This window comes from Mustela nigripes, chromosome 1, assembly GCF_022355385.1.
Source record: "Mustela nigripes isolate SB6536 chromosome 1, MUSNIG.SB6536, whole genome shotgun sequence".
Taxonomy (NCBI): domain Eukaryota; kingdom Metazoa; phylum Chordata; class Mammalia; order Carnivora; family Mustelidae; genus Mustela; species Mustela nigripes.
In genome coordinates, this window is record NC_081557.1 from 125,203,077 (window position 1) to 125,228,766 (window position 25,690).

At 36.8% G+C, this 25,690-nt stretch overlaps 1 protein-coding gene and 1 long non-coding RNA gene across 3 annotated transcripts in view; one reads left to right on the top strand and one right to left on the bottom strand.

The window, feature by feature from the left end:
- Nucleotides 1-10,048, top strand: part of LOC132000025 (uncharacterized) — an 87,016-nt gene extending 76,968 nt beyond the window's left edge. The window contains exon 8 of the long non-coding RNA XR_009399159.1: nt 9,601-10,048. This is a non-coding gene — a long non-coding RNA (uncharacterized LOC132000025). The remainder of the gene's footprint in view (nt 1-9,600) is intronic.
- SLC10A7 (solute carrier family 10 member 7) overlaps nt 1-25,690 on the bottom strand; it is a 257,565-nt gene that overhangs the window by 112,014 nt on the left and 119,861 nt on the right. The gene's annotated exons all lie outside the window — the stretch shown is intronic.

The following is a 25,690-nucleotide window of genomic DNA, read 5'->3' on the forward strand; positions in this document are numbered from 1 at the left end:
AAATTATTTTAAACCATTCTTCTTACTCTCTGCACTTTCTTCTTACACTTTCTTTTCTCTCACTTATTTATCTTTCCAAAAGGTTACTCCAAAATGAGAGAAATCATAATGCAAATAAAGTCACTAAGTCACATCATCGCTAGGGAGAAATGATCTCGTAACTACCCTCAAAGGTTAATTTGGCATTTTCCTGATGACTTGTGACTGTACACTTGGCAAAGGAGAAAATAAAGTCAGCCACGTTTGCCTGCTATGTGCTTAACACCAAAAAATTCCTTAGATCTGGTTTATAGGAAGAACCTTAAAATTCACTCATCACACACCTTCCCAAGCACATTATATGTGCAGCGCTTTTCCTGGAACTAGGTTTCAAAGATGGATCCAATGAGCTTGCCCTCAGGGAATTCACAATTCACTATTTTACAGCATAAAATGTGCTGTGATAGGACATGAATAACCTGTCAAAGGACAGAACAACATGTCATGGCATAAAGAGCTTACAAGTTAGACAGATGGGGGCTCAGATGCCTTTCACTGCATATTGGGGGACTCCTGGAAAAGGCACCCACTTTCTTGAGCTTCATTTCAGCCACATAAAATATAGACATAGTGTTATTTGCCTTACAGGGTGCCCTTGATAGATGGTTAAGAGTTTGTTTCCCTCCTTGCATACAAATCAAGGACAATTCTTTGGTCTAAGGGCAGTGAAGATAATGGGAGAAGGGGCCAAAGAAAGGGCAGAGTTGAGGCTGGGCTTTGTAGAATAAGTTGGGTTTCAACAGAGAAGAATAGGAAGTAAGAGATTCTCAGCAAAGGGACCATTATGAGGAAAAAAATGAAGCTATAAAAAGTACATGGTTTAAAAAATAAATAAATAAAAAGCACATGGTGTACCCAGAGGAAGCAGACTGTCGTGGTTAACAGTTGGAATTATGAGGTCAGCCTGACCGAGCTGGGATCATGTTGCCTACTAAGGTCACAGTAACTTGCTTATCTAGCAGGTCACCTTACTTGTATTTTGCCCACATGACAGTACCCAAGTCATAGGGGTTATTAAGGATTGAATGGAGATGACATGTCTTAAAACAGGGACTCATATGTAATAAATGTTTTTGCTAGTCTAGATCATTGAGGATGGCTCTAAAATAAGGAAAACAGAAGAACTGTGGGTCATCAGAGTGGTATTTCTCATCTGCCTTTTGACTTAGTATTTAGTTAGTGAGTACTCTGGATGCAGTATTTTACCGCAAATGGGTGACTTGGTTACTTTGATCACACTACACTATGTCTCTTCCCACTGCTAAATATATTCTGGTCCAGTGGTTCTTAAACCTGGGTGTGTATCAGGACCCCCAATCTGATAAGAAATAGCATCTCTTGGGTCTAAATCTAGAGATTCTTACTCAAGAATTCAGTTTTTACTCCTTAAATTTTTAAGGTGGAGCTGAGAAACCTACATTTTTTTAAAAAAAGTTTTTATTTATTTATTTGACAGAGAGAGACACAGAGAAAGAGGAAGCACAAGCAGGGGGAGTGGGAGAGGGAGAAGAGGGCTTCCCAAAGAGCAGGAAGCCCGATGCAGGGCTCCATCCCAGGACCCAGGGATCATGACCTGAGCCAAAGGCAGATGCTTAATGACTGAGCCACCCAGGTGTCCTGAGAAACCTCCATTTTTAAAAAAGCTTCTCCAGTGGTTCTCACGAACAGCCAAATTTGAAAATCTCCATTATAGTCTACTCAGAAGCCAGGTCAATATGCTTTTCTTACTTACCCACTGAAGAAAATACCATCTAGCTTATCTAATAATAACGGATTCACAAAAGCACTAGCTTCCCTTTTATTTTTAATTTTTTAAAAAAAACCACTTCATTCAAAGAAGGCATTAGTAAGATTATAACTTCTTTCTTAATTAGTTACTAGAGCATTTTGCAAGGATGATGGCATAACAGAGCAAGAAAAGACAGAGAAGCAAGTTAACTTTTCATCAAACATTAAAAAAGGATTATTACTTGCTGGGATTAAACATTACAACACTGCCAAAACAAGCTGTTTTACAATTATTTACTCTATTCTCAGTTACATTTAGCAATGCAAATGATGAATGATAAATCCAAGTAATTCATCTCGGTTTCTGTATCATTATGAGGAAGAACTAAATTTTGATTTTGCCAGAGTCTGTTTGTTCGTTCAGAAGGTCTGTCTTAAAGAATATCAATCAGTGATCTCAGAGAGTCCTGTTTGCTTCGCAAAGTAATTGTTTATTTTATTAACATCATTTACAGCTCCTTAGTATACCTAAGAGTTTGCTAATCACTATTTGACAGGAAGTCTGAGAGGAAAAACATTTTAACCAAAAGGCTGATGAGAAATACAAATAAATATCCCTGAGGTTATAATATAAAAATAATTTTACGTGATTTATAAACAAATTCAAGGGCAGGACAAAACATAAGGGCTGACAAGGTAAGACTAGGTCAAGAAGTGCCATTAGAATCTAAAAAATGAAACAAACGAAGAAACAAACAAACAGAAAGCAGAATTAGACCTACAAATACAGGGAACAAACTAACGTTTGCCAGGGAAGGGGGCAATAGGAGGATAAGCAAAATGGATGAGGGGAGAGGGAGATACATTCTTCCAGTCATGGAATGAGTGAGTCAGGGGGAATAAAAGGCACAGCATAGGGAATATAGTCAATAGTATTGTAACAGCCTTCTATGGTAACAGATGGTAACTACACTTACGGTGATAGATAATCAGGTGATAAAATCAATAGGAGGTATGGACTGGTTACCTGTGGGAAGTGAGGGCAACGGATGAAGCAAAAATTTCCACAAGGTTATCCCCTAGAAAAATGGGTAAACTGTAATGTTATTCGTTGGCCTTGAATTCTAACGGACCTGGGTTTGGATGTGGCTTCTCCATTTTGTATTTTAGGGCTTTGGGCAAATTATTTAATCTCTCTGAAACTTACACAAAATGGAGACAATAGTACTTCACAGAATTAGTAAAGAGATTACTTCTTATGCCAAAGGAGGGCATAAAAATGCACTTCCTTATCAACAATTTATCAGGAGTACTATCTGCTTAGCCATAGAAAAGATTATAATCATTTATATCTGATCAAAATGTCATTAGTGTTCTCTCTCTCTTTCCCTTCCTCCCTCCCCCTTCCTCCTTTTGTTCTTTCTCTCTCTTGTTTCAGAAAACATGGGGGAATGATGATAACATTCTGGTCTTTGATAAAAACAGAATTCACAATCTAGCCTAATTTCCTAATCCACAGAAACTGTCTCACAGAGATGACCAATCTTTCTTTTGAGTGAATGCAGATGCCTTCCTTGAAGGGCACAATCAAGCAAGATTACTGGGGCACCAAGGAGAGCCTAGGCTGGAACGACTTCCTGAATTTCCAGAAAAGAAATGCAATTACATCGTAACACTATATCTACACTATAGAGTACATGAAAAAAGGAAAGATTTTCAGTAATTCCATGCTGCAAGGGTTTCGTGATACCTTTGTTTTCTAGTCTGAAGATTGCTTGGAGAGAAGAGTAAAATAAATGGGGTTTAGACAACTCTAGAGAATACAGATTAAGACAGAAAAAAATGCCAAAGCAAATAAGCCTAAAGTCATTTAACCAAAGCAATGCCTGTTGATTGATTTATATTTGGTTTTATAATAGGATTGCACACAGAGTCCACAGTGCCTAACTTCCTACACTTCACATTTTAGCCCTATCCTTGGCAACTGAAAGCCCAATGGGAAGGTTGATGATAGAAGATCAGATAATCTGCAAAGCAGATAATCTGCTTCTCACAATTGAGTATTAGAACAGTCTAGTAGGCCACCTGAGCCCCCATAATATACCCTTTCCAGGCTCACAAACAGAGCCTTTCAGGTTATTGACCCAAGCCCAGAGGCATCATGGAGGCTCACAATTAAAAGGCTTTGACCCAACTTCTGACCTCAGTGTCCGCTTCCTGTGGAGAGTGTCTGAACTGGTCTAACAGAATTGCAGATTTAGGAACGCTGCCCACATTACTTTCAATCTACCTTCTAGCTCACAAAACCATTAAGGTCCCATTTGTTCAGATATATGTTGGTGCAACAGCTCAAAACAGTTCATATTAGTCTTTGTTACACAGACGGCTATGATGTTCTCAAAAATTACTTATCTCTTCTATCAAAAGTGACAATCTTTATTTTAAAACATGAAACACATGTGTTTGCAGCTTTAGCTCTGTGCCTAATTACTGAATACCACATCTTTATTGATGCAGATTTATCAGAAGCCTCAGCAAGATCAGAGTCATAAACAGGTCTTTGAGAAACCAGACCTCCAGTAACCTTAATATTGTAATTGCTGTTGCTCGCACAATAAACGTATATTCGAAAGTAGGAGAGCTGGCCTAAAATGAAGCAAATATTTTATTTCATTCAATTGCCTGTGAAACGGCCTGAAGAGCTGAGAAGCTCAGAAAAATGAGACACCTGCTTCTTCAGAGATGGAAACCCCAATCCTGACAACCCCTCAGTCAGAAGAAAAAACTTTAAATGGACAACGTTGATGGACAAAGCAATTAAGGACTTTGTTCTAATCCGTTTATTCCTGTGCACGTTTTTTACTCTCTCCAAAGAGCACAGCCATAAGAGACTGTACATTTTCACTGGTATCTCCAGACCATCTCTACCACTGAGTATTGACTCAGATAATGCTTCTAGGTGAGAAATGTAAAAATCCTGATAGCTTGAAGACTGGCCTCAGTTCTTGTCAAATTCTGCAGTTCAGAGTTCACTCAGTGATTCACACTACACAAATACCTACTTGCCAAATAACTGTCAATGTGTGTGTGTGTGTGGTGTGTGTACAAACCTACGAGTAAGCAAAAGAGAGCTAATCTCTTATGTCTTACAAAGCATCTGGAGCAAACTTTGATATCCATGGGAAGAAAACCAACCAAAGGATGTAAGTTTCAGATACAAGTACATAATTGGCCAAATAAAAGTATACTCCATCAACTATCATTTCTCCAGGTCAATCTACAACCCTATCAGAAGCAGAAAAACAAAATCACCAGCAATAATAAAAAAAATAAGAAAATGAGAACCCAGATCTTTCAGGCATATGTGAATTTTCAGACAAGGCACATAAGATGCCTAAGTTAACCATGTCCTCACTGATAAGTAACAAAATGGTAGCAGGTTTGTGACGGCATGTTAATTATACTTGCCAAAGGGTGATTATGTAATTTCTGGGGAAGCAGAGAGTTTGTTCTATAAAAGTTACTTGACATTAATATGAAAATCACTACATTTACGTTATGTGTTTTATTATTTTCAAATCAGACAGATTCTGCCAGCATTACTTTTTAGTTTTAAAGCAATTCAATTTACAGCCTATACTTAGCTTCAATTCAATTAATACTTTTGAGTACCTACAATGTGCACAGCATTAAATTAGTTACTGCTAAAGGGTACAGTGATGAATTGCATCACAATTCAAAATATAAAAAATCTTTTTAAAATCCATTTGATTCTTCTTTATAATTATAACAACAGTACACAGAAATATGTAAACTACTAATTTTATATCATATTATATTTGAGGTTTTTTCCCCTCTTTTCCCTTTTTTAGCAGTACTAACAACCACATTCAGGAACTAAAGTAATCAATATACTCACAAAACATGTAATTACCTAATACATTGTTCATCTCAAGTCCCAAAATTTCAAAAACTAGATAATGTAAACAGATAAAGACTGAAACATTATTTAATTTAAACAGTTCTAGAATCCCTAAAAAGTGAAGGAAGTCTTGGCCTTCGTTTTGGAGAACTTTTCAATGTATACCGGACTACTCTTTCATAACTGGACTTTTATCAGCAGATCCAGATATTGTGGGACCTGAAGATTACACAGTTTAGGGGCTCTTCTGTAAGAAAGGAATCCAAATTAATCCCAAGGCCTCTTCAAAGGGGCCCATGTGATAATGGAGCCCTAAAGCTTCAGCTTCATTAGCTTCTGAACAAATCCATCTCTGGTTTGCAGCCATCAGTAACAAGCTTTCATTAACGACATGATGTAAAACAGAGCAACAAGTATCTGAAACTTAAGTTGGGGCGGAAATATATTTCTCTGAAACTTAATTATAGGAGCTATGTGGACTTTTGTGAAAATGAGTTCCTAAGGCACCTCCCAGAAACCTACTCTAACATTACCATGCACAGCATCAGGAGGAGACTCAAGGTTAATCACTCATTTCCCTTTTCAATCTGTCTCAATTACTGTTATGGGAAGCCTCAATTAGTCATTCTCATTCTCTCCAGGGATAGGGAGAGATTGCAGATAACTCATCCCAAATAGACTTCGAAATCTGAATCTCTCCACCCTGCTAAAGAAAAATCTTCACCAGAGAAAAGGAAGATTTGCTGTCATCCTCTCTCTACTCCGTCAATGCCACTCTTTCATCAGACAAAAAGAAGTCGTAAGTCTTCTGGGATGCAAGGCCTCTTTTCCCTGCCCCCCAAGGAGCATGTTCTGTCAGCCCAAGATAGCCCTAGGCAACTATTCTTAAAACTACCCTTGGAAGGCCCTTTCCAGAAGCTAGCCCCTGAGACAGACAACCGTATTATCAATCATGGAGACAGCATTTATGCTTTCTTTCTATTCCTGTTGTCTACTTGTCCCAAGACTGCTTAGCTCTAGAATCTAAAAATCTGCAAAAAGAGACATTCAATTACTTTTTAAGAAGCATGTGTGGTATCAATAGTTTACGATAGACTACATAGAAAAATAATGATTTCTAAACCTACAAAGAGTAATGCTTCTTAACATAGACAAAGCATCAATCTCTAAACTCATGGGATAAGAAAAAAATTCTAACCCAACAAACGGCTTTGTTACAAAGGTTGAGTTTTAATCTTTGCAAAAAAATCTAAGTCTAGGTACTGTTCTCATGATGTGGAGATTACACACATGTGCTTCTATGGCCATAGTATTAAAAAAATGAATTCGTCAAGATTTCTAGTTACGTTGGCATTTCAGTAATTGTTTATTCTCCCATGGAAGGACTAAATTTGCTCAAGGACTGTATGAAGTGGTTTATTTCCCAACAGTCATTTCTTCCTCTGTCCTAACTGCACTCTCTGCTCACTGTACTTAAACCACAGAGCAGTTAACTAGTTCTCAGGACTGTTTCACCCAAAGACTATAAACTCCTGAGGGCTGGTCGGGGGAGCACTGGGGCTGTTTTCATTTTTGTGTCCTTAGAGATGAGTGGAGCACTGATACATAGCAGGCACTCAGTGAGTGGACTTATTGAATAAGAGCGTGAAATGGGTAATGTTAAATGGTGAGATTTATGTATTTTAAAAATTAACTTTGAATTGTGCTCTTCAAATAAGTAGGAAAGGCAGAGGGCCTAGCAGTCTAAGAATTAACATAGCATATTGAAAATTTTTAAAAGCTACTGTATAAAGAGCTGTATAAAAGATGCTCACATTGGAACCAAGCAGTGCTAAGAATGAAGTGATTCTTAATACATAGTAGTATCTCCTTCCAGAACAACATTCCAAACTCAGAGACTAAAAATATTCCAGATGTGTTTAAAATCACATCATTTATTTCAAATTTCTTATAAGATTAGCACCTTATTTCCTGGCTTTCCTTTTCATAACATTTATATTTTTGCACTTAAGAGAAATATAAAACTCAGGCTTGACTTATGAAACTCTCCTCTATTATAAGCCCTGAATATTTGAAGATACAATTACAGGAACAACTCAGAGATATTGTGGATTTGGTTTCAGACCACTGGAATAGAGCAAAAATAAAATAAAGTGAGTCAAATGAATTTTTTTATTTCCTAGTGCATATAAAAATTATATTTACACTGTCTTATAGTCTATTAAGTGGGCAATAGCATTCTGTCTAAAAAAGAAGGTACATACTTTGGTTTAAAAATACTTTACTGTTACAGAATGGGAGAAGATATTTGCAAATGATGTATCAGACACAGGGTTAGTATACAGAATATATAAAGAACTCATCAAAATCAACACTCCAAAAATAAATAATCTAGTTAAGAAATAGGTAGAAGACATGAACAGACATTCTCCAAAGAAGACATACAAAGGGCTAGCAGACACATGATGAAATGCTCAACATCACTCAGTCATCAGGGAAATCCAAATCAAAATCACATTGAGATACCACCTCACACCTGTCAGAATGGCTAAAATTAACAACTCAGGAAACAACATATATTGGTGAGGATGCAGAGAAACCTTTGCACCGTGGGTTGGAATGCAAATTGGTGCAGCCACTGTAGAAAACAGTGTGGAGGTTCCTCAGAAAGTTAAAAATAGAGCTGCCCTATGAGCCTGCAATTGCACTACTAGGGATTTACCCCAAAGATACAGATGTAGTGAAAAGAAGGGGCACGGGCACCCCCATGTTCACAGCAGCAATATCCACAATAGCCGAACTGTGGAAAGAGCCAAGATGCCCTTCAACAGATGAATGGATAAAGAAGATGTGGTCCATATATACAATGGAATATTACTCAGTCATCAGAAAGGATGGATACCCAACTTTTGCATCAGCATGGATGGGACTTATGCTAAGTGAAATAAGTTAAGCAGAGAAAGTCAATTATCATATGGTTTCACTTATTTGTGGAAGATAAGGAATAGCATGGAGGACATTAGAAGAAAGGGAAAAATGAAGGGCGTGGGAATCAGAGGGGGAGAAGAAACATGAGAGACTATGGACTCCGAGAAACAAACTAAGGGTTTTAGAGGGGCAGGGGTGGGAGGGTAGGTTAGCCCAGCGATGGGTGTTAAGGAAGACACATATTGCATGGAGTACTGGGTGTCATACACAAACAATGAATCTTGGAATTCTACATCAAAAACTAAGGATGTACTGTATGGAGACTAACGTAACATAATAAAATAAAATAAAAAGTTAAAAACAAAACTATCCTACCACTCAGCAACTGTACCACTAGATTTTTATCCAAAGGATATAAAAATATTGATTCAAAGAGGCACAAGCACCCCAATATTTGTAGCAGTAACATCCACAGTAACCAAATTATCGAAAAAGCTCAAATGTCTGTTGATTGATGAATGGGTAAAGAAGATGTGGTATATATACACAATGGAATATTACTCAGTCATTAAAAACGAAAGAAATCTCACCTTTTGCAACAATGTGGTTAGAACTAGAGTGTATTATGCTAAGTGAAATATGTCAGAGAAAGACACATATTCTACGATTTCACTCCTTTGTGGAACTCAGATGAAGACAGGGGAAGGGAAGGAAAAATAAAGTAAGATGAAAACAGAGAGGGAGGTAAACCATAAGAGACCTTTAAGTATAGAGAACAAACAGGGTTGCTGAGGGGAGGAGGGGAAGAGATGTGCTAAATGGGTGACAGGCATTAAGAAGGACACTTTTGGGGAAGAGTACTGGGTGTTTTATGTAAGTTATGTGAAACTAAATTTTACTCCTGAAACATTATATGTTCACTAACTTGAATTTTAAAAAATGCTTTACTACTAAAAAATGCTAATCATCATCTGCGCTTTCAGAGAGCCATAATCTTTCTTCTGGTGGAGGATCCTGACTCAATGTTGATGGCTGATGACTGATTAGGTGGCTGCTGAAGATCTAGGTGGCTGCAGCAATTTCTTAAAATAAGACAACAATGAAGTCTGCTGCATTGATTAACTCGTCCTTTCATGAATGATTTCTGGGCAACACAAAATGCTGTTTGACAGCATATTATCCATAGGAGAACTTCTTCCAAAATTGGAGTCTGACTTCTCAAACCCTGTCGTTGCTTTCTTTATAAACCAACTGTATGTAAGATTCTCAATCCTTGGTTGTCATTTCAACAATCTTCACAGCATCTTCACAGAATAAATGCCATTCAAGAAACCACTTTCTTTGTCCATTCACAAGAAGCAATTCTACATCCATTCCAGTTCTATTACAAGATTATAGCAATTTAGCCCTACCTTCAGGTTCCACTTCTAATTCTAGTTCTCCTGCCATTTCTACCATATCATCAGGTACTTCCCTCCACTGAAGTCTTGAACCCCTCATGAGGGTTGGCCTCAACATTTTCCCAGCTCCTGTTTATGTAATTTTGAACTCTTCTCATGAATCACAAATGTTTTTCATGGAATCTAGAATGGTGAATCATTTACAGAAAGTTTTAAACTTCCTTTCCCAAATCCACGAGAGGAATCACCACCTAGAATAGCTATAGCCTTAGGAAAGGTATTTCCTAAATAATAAGACTTGAGAGTCAAAATTGGTCCTGATCCATAGGCTGCAGAACTGATGCTATGTTAACAGGCATGAAAACAACATTCATTTCTTTGTCCCTCTCCATCAGAGCTCTTGGGTCAGTAGGTGTATTAATGAGAAGTCATATTTTGAAAGAAATCCTTTTTTTTTTTTTTTTTTGAGCAGTAGGTCTCAATAGTGGGCTTAAAATATTTAGTAAACCATGCCATAAAGAGATATGCTGTCATCCAGGCTTTGTTGTTTTATAAAGCAGCTTTAGCATAAATCTTAAGGGTGTGAGGACTCAGAATGATAAATAAGCACTGGTTTCAACTTAAAGTTATCTTGTGCACTAGCCTCTAATGAAAGAGTCAGCCTGTCCTTTGAAGCTTTGAAGCCAGGCACTGATTTCTCTTCTCTAGCTATGAAAGTTCTAGATGGCATCTTCTTCCAGTATAAGGCTATTTTGTCTACATTGAAAATCTGTTGTTTAGTTTAGCCACCTTCATGAATTATCTTAGCTGGATCTTCAGGAGAACTTGCTAGAATTTCTCCATCTGCACCTGCTTCTTCACCTTGCAGTTTGATGTCACAGAGACGGCGCCTTTCCTCAAATTTCATGAACCCACCTCTGCTAGCTTCAGACTTTTCCTCCTCAGCTTCCTCACCTCTCCCAGCCTTCACAGAACTGAAGAGAGTTAGGGCCTTGCTCTGGATTAGGCTTTGGCTTAAGGGAATGTTGTGGCTGATGTGATTTTCTATCTAGACCACTTGGACTTTCTCCATATCAGCAATAAGACTGTTTTGCTTTCTTAGTTAGTACTTGTGTGTTCACTGGAGAAGCATTTTTTATCTCCTTCAAGAACTTTTCCTTTGCACTCAGAAGTTGGCTGTTTGCACAAGACATCTAGCTTAATGGCCTATCTTGGCTTTTGACATGTCTTTCTTGCTAAGCTTCATCCTTTCTTGCTTCTGATTTATTAGCACCACACTCTAACCAACTGAGCTAACCAGCCAGGACTTGCTTTTGATTTAGAGAGATATGTGACTCTTCCTCTCACCTGAAGACTTTGAGGCACTATAGGGTTGTTACTTGGTCTAATTTCATATTGCTGCGTCTCAGGGAATAACAAGGCCCAAGAAGAGGAGAGAGATGGGGGAAGCAGTGAAGCAGTCAAAACACACACAACATTTATCAGTTCAGTTCACCATCTTACACGGGTACAGTTCGTGGCACCCCAAAACAATTACAATAGTAATATCAAAGGTCACTGATTGTAGATCACCATAACAAATATAATAACAATGTAAAAGTCTGAAATACTGTGAGAATTACCAAAATGTGACACAGGGACATGAAGTAAACAAATGCTGTTGGAAAAATGGCACCAACAGACTTGCTCAGTACAGGGTTGTTACAAACCTTCAATTTGTGAAAAAACACAGTTTCTCTGAAGTACAATAGGTAAAACACAATCAAATGAGTTATGCCTTTCTATCAGTATTGGGAGGAGGGAAAGAGAAGGATTGTATCTCATAAGTATTAGTGAAAGCTTCCTTGGTATCTTCTAAACTCCTAAACTCCTAAACTTCTAAACTCCTCTTCTCATCCCCTCACCTCCTTATTGCACAGCTCCCACATGCTCTTTTCGCACACAGGCCTCTGAAACAATCGAACATTCGATCTGTCTCTTTCTCTGCTGTGCTCTGCTTCTTCATCACATATCATAACTGAGCATTTCTTATTGCTCCAGTGACCACCTTAGAGTGTGCTTACACAGTCATGAACTCAGAAGATAAAGGGAAGCAACTAGAAAAGATGAATTGGTTCAAGTTGATTCTAGGAGACTGGATATTTCTTTCTTTCTTTTCTTTTAAAGATTTTATTTATTTATTTATTTATTTGACAGAGAGAGACCACAAATAGGCAGAGAGGCAGGCAGAGAGGGAGAGAGGAGTAAACAGGCTCCCCACTGAGCAGAGAGCCCGACTCGGGGCCAGATCCCAGGACCCTGAGACCATGACCTGAGCCAAATGCAGAGGCCCAACCCACTGAACCATCCAGGCACCTCCAGACTGTGTATTTCTACAACAATCATAGTGAATATTTTACATAATGATTATTTTGCTCCAAGTACGGCTCCAAGCACTTTGTATATATTAAGTAAACAAACAATTAAACAACTATTTTTCTCAACTCCCTATAACACAGGTTCCATTATCAACCCCTTTATGGTCAAGAAAGCCGAGGCTCAGAAACACTGACAAGTAACTGCTGCTGTCACTGAAATTCAGTCTCAGTTTAGCTTCAGAACCTGGGCTCTTTATGAATAATGATGATGACATCAGCAAAGTAATAATACTAAAAGTTAGAAGCATTATTAGGTGCCAAGCATGCCCTAAGTATTTGATAGATATCCATTCACTTATTGAAGCAACAACATTAGACGGAAGTCGAAAAGACCAGGATTCCACTTCAAATCCTGGTACTGATTAACCATAAAATTTGAGGAAGACACTTCAACCAGTTTGGGTCTCGGTTTCCACATACACATTGAAGTTACTGTATCAGCTGTTCTCTTGAGTCTAATATTGTATTTATAGTCTGCCCACTCAGAATAAACCAAAGGGAGGGGCCCTTGAGATGAGTGCAGGGGTACTAGAATGAAATTATATTCTTGCTCTGAAGAAATGTGTACACTAACTCAAGCAATATCAATGACTAAGGACCAACAAGACTTCACAAGATACTCAAAACTGCTATTTGGTGGATTAATACAGAATATAAAATAAAACTTGGTAATTGCTATGGACTGAATTATGCCCCTTCTCCCCAAATTCATATGCTGAAGTGCTAATCCATACTGTGACTATATGTGGTGTTAAGGCCTTTTGGAGGTAAGATTAAATGAGGTCATAGAGTAGGGCTCTAAATTATAAGGGTAGTGTCTTTAAGAAGAGGAGGAGACACCAGAGATTTTAATCTCTCTCTCTCTCTCTACCATCTGAGAACACAACTAGAAGGAATCCATACACAAGCCAAGAAAAGATCCTTTGCCAAGAACTGAATCTCTCTGCACCTTGATTTTGGAGTTCTTAGCCACTGGGAGAAATAAATTTCTGTTGTTTAAGCCACCCAGTCTATGATATTTTGTTAATGGCAGCCCAAACAAACTAAGAGTAATTAAAGAAAAAAAAAAAATCCTTGCCACTATAAAGGAAAAGACTGCTGAATTTAATTGTATATTTTAAAAAATTATAAGACAAAAACAATTATACAGTCAAAAGATACCTGAGAAAATATCTGCAGCACATGTTATAGAACTAGATTATTAGTCTATGAAAAACTTATAAAATCAATGTAAAAGATTAACAGAAAAACTGGTAAAAAGATATGAACATGTTTGTATCCATGATGCCTAGTCCAGTTCCTTGAGAGAGATAACTAATGATTAATTGAACTAAATATATAAATTATATAATTTTGTTTTTTTTTTTTAGTTTTTTAAAGCACACAACCTATAAAAATAGAGGGATTTAGACAATGGTACATGAATTTTATAGGATTATTGTAGAAAATTTTATAGAAATATAAAATTAGAATATTATATTAAAAACAAAAAAGTTATATAAAAGCCAGTGAACATTTTGAAAACTACTCAACCTCACTTGTAATTGACAATAAATAATATAAGTAATACTATAATAAATTAGATATATACATATCTAAATAAGATTGTATTTTTCTTAATCAATTCATAAGTTGGTAATACCTACTGTTGGTGAGGAGAGAAAACTGGTAGAGCCTTTTAAGAGGGATGTTGTTGATCAAAATTAAAAATATAAATACTTACGGCCCAGCAATTCTATTTCTAGGAACTGATGCTACCAATATACTCCAAAACCAATCATCAAGACAAATGAACATTTATATTCATGACCAGTTGTTTATAATAGTAAAAAAACAACTTCATAGGTTCATTCATGTAGGATTAGTTCAATCCATTATGATACACCTTGTCAACAGACTCTTATGCAGATGTTAAAACAGAATGAAGACTGCATTGAGTTAAGGGGAGGGGGTAAGGCCTAGACTTTCATATATTACCACTGCTGTGAATTATTAAAAGCATACATACACGCATGGGCATACATACACACACAGACACAGGCATACACACACACTATACTGATACTGTCATAATTATTTTTCTGGTAGAAAACATGAGAAATTTAACAATGGCTTTCCGAAAAAGATGTTGGAGAGGCATACTTTTATTTACTGTTCTATTTTGGTGTGTGTGCCAATAATATATATTTAAGACTTTAAGACTATAACTCTTAAAAATAGAGCATTTATATAAAAAGTCTTCAAATTATGGGTCTATCTTTAATTTCTAAGAATCAACCACCCTTCCTGAAAAGACTGAATATTCAACCATCAGTATGGTGGACAATCAATAAAGCTAACATTTCTTCCTTTCCATAGCAGTATCTTTATCTTTAGCAATTTCTCTTTTACAAACAAACAACACTGATTTTGTCCTGAGCACTCCTCCCTCCTTGTTCCCATACAGGCACTCAGCTGCCAAATCCAGCAGATGCTCCTGCATTCACACTGTCGGACCCTGGCTCAGGTATTCATCATCATTTACTAGACAACAGTAATGGTACAAGGAGATGTTGTTACTGAGATCTATGTGACAGCCACTTCACAGATTCTGCTTTCTAATTCCTACAGCAATCACAGAAGGTTGGTATTAACATCTCGTTTTTCTGGATACCCACAATATGATCACACTGAAAAAATGATGTAATTGGGTAGATGAAAAGCAGTGTCTCATTGCTTGAAGCCAAATTTCTCTAACTCCTAAAAGAGTGAACATATTTTTATTCATTTATTGACCATTATATTGTCCTGCGGGATCACCTGTCCTGTATTTTGCCCATTTTTTGGTTGGGTGGTTTGTCCTTAGCTTATTGATTATAGTAGTTTCTCATATATTTAGGATCTTTTTCCCTCAACTGTTTTTTTCTTAAATTTCAAACCTATGTTAAAATTGCCAAGAATGGTATAATGAACATCTATGTACACCTCAACTATATTCACCAATTACCAATTGTTAACATTTTGCACCTCTCTTTCAATCCTCTACTCCCAACTCTCTCTCCCACTGGGTAGACTTTCCAACATGGTGACACTTCTCATCCAAATACTTCAGCACATATTCTGTGCCTCATTATACTTTCTGTTCTCCTAGCACTTCATAGATCCTTTCTCCAGCCTAACGAACCCCCACAACTTCTTGTATCATACATTTACTGTCTCCTTTCCTTGGAATGTATTTTTGCCATTTTCCCTATATCCAAAACTTATCCACCCTTCAAGGTCCAACTCAGATGTCCCTTGATCCATGAGGCTTCCCTTCTCAATTTTCCTTCTGTTGTCTATGCAATGGCATATCACTTATTGCTTTCTTCTTGGCACCACCATTATTTATATATATGTCTCACATTCCTAACAGTCACAAGCACTTAAGGACAGGAAGTGTGTCCAACAGCAACTTGTATTTTCCACAGATCTTAGCACAGCAACTTGCAAATAGGAAACACTCAATAAGTATCTGCAAAATCACTGAATAAATGTATGTTTGTGAGAAAAACAGAGGGAAATAAGATTCTATTTCCAGGGCACCTGGGTAGCTCAATCAGTTAGTCGCCTGCCTTCAGTTCAGGTCATGATCCCAGAGTCCTAAGATCTAATCCCACATCAGGCTCCCTGCTCAGCAGGCAGTTGGCTTCTCTGCCTCTTGCATGGCTCCTGTGCATTCTCACTCTCTCTCTCTAGCTCTCTGTCTCTCTTGTTCACTCTTTTTCTCTCTGAATAAATAAATAATCTTAAAAAAAAAAAAAGATTCTATTTCCAACCCCTTCAAAGATTCTTTGTGATTTTCTACAAATCATTTAACTTTAGCAGTGATAATATCAATTATAAAATAATAGCTCTTTTATTTTTGTCAAGACCAGGCCCTTTATATATGCCATTCACTGTTTCACTTAATCTCCACAACAGCCTTATAAAGTAGACATTATTACCATATTACAAGTAAACAGAAGTGTAGAGAGATCGAGTAACATGTCTATGCAGGTAGGGTATTGGTCTAGGATTTCTGTCACATTTATCTTGTTATTGTTTATATTGCTCATTTCACCTGTAGCTGTAAAATGACTTGTTTAAAACTGGATGTTTGTGCCTACTTAGAGATAGATGAGTTCAATGACTAATGTTATTTAGCCAAAAAAACCCAACCAACCAAACAACAACAACAAAAACCCAAACCAAAACAGAAAAATAACTCACACTTAATAACAGATAATTAAAGAAAAGTTGATATTTTCTGTTATATGCAAAAAGTGACATAACAATCTCTGGAACTCTATAATAGCTTGATTTAACTTTTAACTTTTTGATTTATCATGAACAGCCCAATACTTAGAGAGGCATGCTCTTCAAGCACATAAAAAATGAAGGTACTTTTCCTTTGGAGGGTCCTGGTGATGAGCTTGGTGATGTTAGCTGCTTTTCCACCAAAATCCTGCTGATGGGAATCTGTGACTTCTCTATTAAATATTTTCTATTACCTTGGAAAAAGCTCAGGCCAAGAGTCTAATGCCAGGGCCCCTCTGTTATCAAACAAGGGATCTGGTTCCCTTCTCACAGTTCTGAGGCTTACCAGGCCAAATACAACTTCTCCGGCTGAACAGGGCTTTGGGACTTGAAATAACTTGGCTATCATTTCAGTTGTCTTAGAGCTATAATTTCAGTTGTCTTAAAGTCTGACACCAAAGTAACTGATAGGCTTTGATCTTGAGACAAAATAAGAAAAAAAGTTAGTGCATAACCAACTTTTATCACATTCTGTTTCCCTGAATTATATAGACAGTCTCCCAAACCACCACTGTGTTTAGTTTTAAACATACACACTCTTTTTTTTTTAAGATTTTTATTTATTTATTTATTTATTTATTTATTTTTAAGATTTTATTTATTTATTTGAGAGAGAGACAGTGAGAGAGAACATGAGCAAGGAGAAGGTCAGAGGGAGAAGCAGACCTCCCATGGAGCTGGGAGCCTGATGTGGGACTCGATCCCAGGACTCCAGGATCATGACCTGAGCTGAAGGCAGTCGTCCAACCAACTGAGGCACCCAGGCGCCCTAAGATTTTATTTTTTTAAGTAATTTCTAGACCCAACATGAGGTTCAAACTCACAACTCCAAGTTCAGGAGTTGCTCGTTCCATCTACTGAGCCTGCCATGTACCCCATAAAGACATACTCTAATGAAATCTATTAGCTCATTTAAAAAGAGAAGCAGTGCCAAGACAAGTAGTAGATCCACATTCCCAGAGAGAACTTCAGCCTCACTGGTCTAGTCTCAGTCTCTGTGGTCAAGTCAAAGAATCAGCTTCTAATTCAACAGTGGGAGAAAGGAGCTGACTGTTTTATACACATGAACTCCAGATTTGAAATTAGGGATCCTGGAATTAGGAGCCTAGTCTCCAGGCTACAAGACTCTCAGGAAATCACTTGCCCAACCCCTATGAGCCTCAGAGTCCTGAGCTATAAAATGTAGATGACCATTCCTCCACCGGGCAGGATTTGTGATATAATGGATGTAAAGGCATTTAGCAGTTACCTAGCTTTAAAAATGCTCAATAAATGTTAATAAATACAACCTATGAGGAATCTCAAATCATATTTTTTAGAGATTATGATAATGTAAAGTGTAATATATATGACACCATTAAAGTTCGAGTGTTTGAGTTTTAATCATTTAATGGTAAGATTTGTTAAAGACATCCTGGATTCTGATATTTGAAGGACTAAATTTTACTCATATTTTATACCTTATCCAGAAAAATGAATCAACAAATGTGTGTTACTTCTCCATTGAATAAGTAAATGAATACAGGAAATAGGTTTTGAGGTTATAAGCAACCCTGCTCATAAGAAACTGTATTGAAATTCACAAAAGGCAATCATAATGCTTTGCAATTCCAATTACTGATAGCACTGCTCACCCTAATAGTTATTAAGGGCTTAAAGTTTGTTAGGAATTGGGAAATTATGGGAAAATGATACAGAATATGTAAAAGATAGTTATTTAAATCAGAATCCTAGATCTGGGAAGGTTCTGAGCAGGAGAAGCCAAGAAAACTTGAGCCTTTCCCCTTCTACTTTATCAGTTAGGTTACTTGAAGTTATTTAAATGTACCGAGTTTAAATGCGCCTGCATGGCATGTACTTTTTGCTTTTAATTGTAACTGCAGATTTAGCAGGCATAAAGACAGAAAATTCAAATTGTGAAAAATGAAAATAAATGGTTGTAAATATAGAGACGATAAAAAAGCAAGAGGGATTTTGGGACAAACTAAGACTCAGAGCAATTTGGAAGACAAAAAGAGACTAACAAATCTTGATTCATTTTCTTCAAGGAGAGAGATATTGAAGCTCAAAAGGGGTGCTATCATCCTGCCAGTTTAATATTGATGTGCTATGTGGTTGAAATTTCTAATTGTCTACAAAGATGTAACATAATATGTCATCTTCACTTATGAAGAAAATTTCTGCTTTACTCAAAAAAGGACATACAGACCATATAAACCCATGCCCTCGGTACAGTAAGTAGCAATTAACTCTATTTTTTAATGTGTCCCAGAGCAACTTTTTTAAAATCTTTATTACAATTCTCACATACATATTAATATAAAATATACCAGAGTTTTTAGATATTGGCCCCTCAAACATGAACCCTGAAAAATGTGTGAAGAGGAAAACAATGTCACATACCCATTTGTGATTGTACAAATCAATGTCTCCAAGAAGAGCAAGCTGGATTGTGGGTTATTCTTGTTACCAAACAAGAAAAACAGTCTGTGTCTGTGCGGCCAAGGTGGGGGCGGCGGCGGGGGTGGGGGGAGCGTTAAAAACACTGCTAAAAGCAAAGAGAATTCTTGGAACTATTTGACCTATTTTGAGTTGAAAAATAAAGTATACCTTAGCCCCTCAGTTCCTGGTCCACTCAAATATTTGGGACTACGGAGCTATATTTCATTAAATTGCTGGTCAGTTGTCAGGGACTGAGCCACACAAAAGGCACATGAAGTCCTCTTCTAAGAGTTAATACATCTTCTGCAAGGTCCCCAAACATCCCTAACTCTAATCAGTAATTGTCATTAAAAGCTCTCATTATGTGAAGGAAGTGTCATTAGAGCATCTTGCCCTCACAGGGTGTACAGTACCAAGAAGGCTGGAAGGGTTCATAAATTAGTGCCAATTCACTCTCTCTCTATCTACCACGCAATCTGCGGCAAGAGAGAAAATCGTATTTATACACATTAAGGCAAAAGCCCACTGGCCCCGGCAAAATTAACCTAAACACAAACTGAGGTTATTTGAGGGACTCCCCATTTCATTATGTGTCTCAGAAATAAAAGAGATAAAGTTTGCCGCCATCAATAACAGTGAACATATCTGCTGAATCCCGCAGATTCCAAGACATTAATAATTCAAAATCTTGTGGGAATTTTGTCATGGTGGAGATACGACTTGTCTGCAAACAGAGCTCGGGGGAAGCTCAGTATGATCTATTCTTCTATATATGCACAACTGCTGCATTCATCACGACACAGAGAAGAACACAGGATTCTCCAGCATCTCTACAATGGAAATTTTGGAATATATATCATAAAGTTTGTTATGTATAACATAATTAATTCCCAATCTCACATGAAGAGTAATAATCACGATAGGTCATTATACCTTATAGATTAAAAGGATTGGTAAATACATTTTCTCTCCCTCATCTCTTAAACATATAGGCCATTATTCAAAAACTATTGAGATGAGTGGTCAGATGGAAAAAATATGAGAGAAAAACATGTTGGGCTCCCTGCCTATTGGAAGACAGAATGTGCGTGTGTGTGTGTGTGTGTGTACACAAAAATACATGTGTACATATTTATATGTGTATACATACACATACACATAGGTAGTATGTTTATATATACTTGTGTATATATATACAAACATATATACACACTCACACAGCCATGATCCCCAGATTTACTTAATAACTAGAAATTGACAACATCATTTACATGGCTGACTATTGTTCTGGGACCAACACCTGAGAAAAAAACACTAGAAAAAATATCCACCAATATTAGTCCCCAAAAGTCCCTTTAGAGACTACCCAGACCCTTAATTCTTGATAAAAGATTTCAAACCATTCTCAATATTAAGGCCAGAACAATCTTTCTAAAACTCAAATCTAATCATGTCATTTCCCTGTGGACATTCTTCCTATTGCCCTTAGAATAAAGCCCTAAATCCTCTTTAACAAGGCCCAGGAGACCCTGTGGGATCTAGCTACTCTAGCCTACCTCAGCCTCATTTCAAGCCATTTTCCACTTCATTTTCTGAGCTCCATGCACAATGGCCTTCTTTCAGTTCTTTGGAAACATTATGGGCAATCCTGCCTCAGGGCCTTTGAACATGGTGTTTTCTCTTAGTAATGTTCTCCATTTAGCAAATTCCTACCATTGTTCAGATCTCAGCTTAGAAGTCAATTGCTCAGAGAAGGTTTCCCCTACCCTTTTCCTTTAAAGCTTAATAGGAAATAATTACTATATAGACAATGGAACAGGCAATGTACCCAACTTTTCACATGCATTTTTTTCATTTAGTCTCACAACAACCCCATGAAGTTAGCATTATTATTATCTCTATTTACACATGTGAGAATGGATCCCAGTAAGATTAAGAAATATATGGAAGATCACACAGCTTATAAATGGGGGAAGAGGAATTCACTGAGATGGTCCCTGTGATACATTCTCTCTTCACCTGTGTACTCTTTGGTAACATCTAAGTAGTTGCTTAACGTTTGCTTTCCACATTAGAATGTAACGTCTATAAATGCAGAAAGAGCATCTACCTTGTTCACTAAGATGTTGTTGTAATGAAGCTGGGAACATAGGGATCAACAAAAATCTCTTGTTGAATAAATGAGTATATGATACACTGAGTCATTTCTAGCACAAAGTAAAGAAAGGCTAATTAAAAATGCTCATAAGTCATTACCTATCCAATTCAAGCACTAAATTTGGAAAGCTGAAATGGCATGAGTTTTTAAGTACTATACGCAGTGCAGTGAATTCCATAGTAAATATAATCTGAATAGGAAATATATGTAGTGTGTCTTTAGGGAAAGGCAATTCTTAGTGCACATCTGACTCTATACTGGAACCTACCTGAGAAAGTAATTTACTCAGAGCACTTTCTGAAAACTCAGTTCTCTGTAGATTTCAGAGTAGGCTACATAGCTCTCAAGTCCAATTTCAAAGTATAAACACATTTAAAATCACAAAGAAATATTGCAGATAATTACAGTAAAATTGTTTCAAATACCCACAGAAGATCTATCTCAATTAATACAGCTAATCCTGAGCCACCCACACGCCCCATACTCTTCTTTTCTACCTTTCTGTAACAAAGTGGTTACTGAACATGGCCAAAGATGTAAGGCAGCTTGCCATTAAAAAATATATTTTTTTTTCAAGAAGTGCAAATCATAAATTGTAAAGGCCTATTATACTAGATGAGCATTTATAAGTACAGCAAGACAAAAGTCTATAACTTTATTTTTAACAATACCTATTTAGAGAGCTTATAGAGCCCACCATGTACAAATACAATAAATATGAACAAATGAAAATATGAAGGACCTGCAGAAGATTCAAAGACATCATCCTTCTAAGTCTCTTTTCTTATCCACAGAATCACATTCCCCCATATTCTTATTCATAAGAATAAAATGAATAATCTCTATTTTTCAAAAGCCATGCCTTATTAGATATACTTGAACTTTGTTCAGCTATCAGAAATGTTTAAAAGACATCATGTTCTCTGATCAACAGTTCTACTTCTTCCATGAAGCCCTACCTGACCATTTCTATCTTCCCCCAAATCTGAGTTCTCACTCCTTGTTACCATGTCACCTGTCCCTCATGTACATACTTCCCTATTAAAGCACACAGTTTCTACTCCCTTAAATTTCATATATTTATGTGCACATGTATCTCTTTTTAAAGTAGAAGCTCGGGGCACCTGGGTGGCTCGGTAGGTTAAGCCTCTGCCTTCGGCTCAGGTCATGATCCCAGGGTCCTGGGACAGAGCCCCGCATCGGGCTCTCTGCTTGGACAGCCTGCTTCCCCCTCTCTCTCTGCTTGCCTGTCTGCCTGCTTGTGATCTTTCTCTCTCTGTCAAATAAACAAATAAAATCTTTTTTAAAAATAAATAAATAAAATAAAGCAGAAGCTCAATCAGGGTAGGTTTTTCATCTGATTAAATTTTGTACCTCCTTTCCCATAATCGCACTTGTCATAATGAATGCACATAAGAGATAGAACAATTCACTCCACAAATAAATAAACATGGTTGTCTGTGAGTGATGTGGAGTCAGGTGCTAATATATCTTTGCCCCCAACAATACTAATGGCAGACATGCTCTCTGATGCTAACATGTAATATCAAGTGAAAAACCAAAAATAACGAGAGTATGTAAAATGCACAGCACAAATTTCTTATTACAAGAGGGTTTCTACTTTGGTTATTCAATATTTCAATGTATTTTTTAACTGCTAAGGCCCCCCCCATTTGTAGATAATTATGTATGCAATTCATTTTTCTTTGCTCAATTTGGACTTTACAGAACTTACCATTCATAAAAATCAGTATGATATCCTTATAAAAGTGAGCCACATTGGCCCTTGAATTCAAGCCACTAGTCATTCTTCTCTGATTATAGGTCAACCTACAAAGGTTTTCTCCCCACATACTTCCAATATTATTCCTTCTTCTTTCTAGGCCACCTGCTACGTAATCATGTCTATCTGAGGAGAATCAATGAGCTAAATAGCTGTGATATCATTGGATATCTTCTCCCCCACCCTAAACACCCTGATTAGTTCAATTCTTTGGCCACAAAGAGGGATCATTATGTTAAATTTTAAGTGAGGAGATAACTAATTTGGCCAAAGCAACTCAAGGGGCTTAGGATATTGAAAGAAACAAAGATATTGGTGGAAAAGCCAATTTCAATGGAAGGAACATATTTAAATAAAAATTTTCCCTCCAGTGATGGACATTTTACCAAAAGCTTTAAATAAAATGCATTATTTCATGCATTATGGTATGAAAGTCAAAGCTCATGAAAGTAGAAAAGGTTGATAGTTTCAGATTACATTACTCTAAATAAAGAAGGAATTGTTGCTGACATCACCTTAAATATATTGCATATTGACATGTTTTTGACGGAATTATAGTTGTGTGGCACAAGTCAAAATCAAATTTAGTTCAATCAGCTGCAGCATATTTTTAAAAAATAAAAACATATTAGGGATACAAATATATGAAAAGGCCTTTATCAACCTTGCTCTTTATGTGCCCAATTTTTAAATCCCTACTTATTTGCAAGCAAAAAATATGTACATTGGTGAAATTGTGGGATTATATATTCATAAAAAGAGTAATTTCAAACACACACACAAATTCCTGACCATTGCTTCCTCAAAAGTTAACTGAAAAAAGGCAGGGAGGGGCCTGCTCCTTTAGAATTCAGTACGACAGGTTTAAACCCATACAAGGAAAAGTCACCAAGATTTAAACATAAATAACAAAGGGAAAATGAGAAAAAGAAATATGAGAATTAAGTCAAACACTCCATAAACTGAATTCAGACTCTAGGATTTTACAGGGCATTAATCTAATATATGTCAAATTAGATTTTCAAATTCCATAATATTTGATTTCTTTTCTAAAACTGGTTTACTCTTAATCCCAGAAGTTTTTCTTTCAAAGATAAAGTACAATTCTAAGTGAGATTTCTATTCAACTAGGAGCTCTACTGTTGATTTTTAAAGTATTTATGAATCATATTTATGATTTTATCCTCCCTAAACATTACTTTTGACTTTAATAAAGTTTAGACTCATGTAAGAACTCAAAGATGGTTTAATGTGGATTAAATAATACTCATTTAAAAACAGGACCACTGGTACACTATTTGTCAACTAAAATAATGTCAGAAAAGTTTTTAGACATCTGAGAATTTCTTCCAACTTCAACTACAAAGCAACAAAGAAGTCATCCAGGAAATTCAATGTAAAATAGATCTGCTTTCGAAACACAATCCCAAAAACATATACAATTGACCACAGGTAACTCTTCTGTCTTTGCCGTGGGACTATAAGCTTTAGTTGGAAAACAGCATGACTATGCTCCAGTCTTCAGTGCCTGAAGAATCTGCACAGCACAAGAGTCCAGGATTTTCAGCAATTGGACAGCTTGACCATTCCTTTACACCCTGCTTAATAGAGCTTCTCAGTAATACCACTCATGAACTTCAAGTCAGAAAAGGACATCACTCAAAAGGAGTCCTTCAGGATGGCCAGTCCACTCATCCTAAGTGATATTGAAACCACTGAAGTCTGTAGGTTGGCTCAAAAGCAAATAAAAGACTGCAGTAAGGCATGGATGTTTGTAGTCCTTGTATAGAGAGTAGATCTGGGGTACCATCAAAACAGGGCAGTGGAAGAAACACCTTTAAGAATTCTCTGGAGTATAATTTAACAATACAAAATAAAAGTGGAAACTAAAGATGGAAAAAAAAAAAAAAACTGGATAAAGCAATAACAGAAGAAGTTGTTCATTTTGGCCAGAGACTCTGGGGACCAGAGTTTAAGCAGAGTTAGCTCTTCGGGCAGTGCAGATGCATAAATGTCACAAGTGTTGTTATTGTCTGCAACATCATACTGCAGAACAGAGCATTGTTATTGTCTGCAACATCATACTGCAGAACACAGGAGCTATTCTCCTAGTAGCACCTTGAGATTTCTGGAAACATGTGAATATGTGTGTACATGAGCAAATACCTGGGAATAATTACCTCTTCTTCTACACCCTCAATTTAAAAAAAAAAAAAAAAGACTCTATTCTCTGCTGGAAAAAAGATAGATATATCTCTTTACATAATATGATATTTATTTTGGCAATGAAATAGCAATTAGGATATAAGGAAGAGCCTTGTGAAAAAAGGTTGTGTGAACCACACTAATGTCATTTTAGACAAATCTGCCATGATGACTATTCTGTGACCTGAAACCTTCATGGCTAAGACCCTCTTCCTGCTCAATCCCTAACTACTTTTTTCCTTTTGTTTACCATATCCTTAAGCACATCCTTGGCTCATAATGTCCTTAATCTTCCCTGGAGATATAACTTGACATGTACCTACTCTTAAAGATTGTCCTCTTGAATGGTCC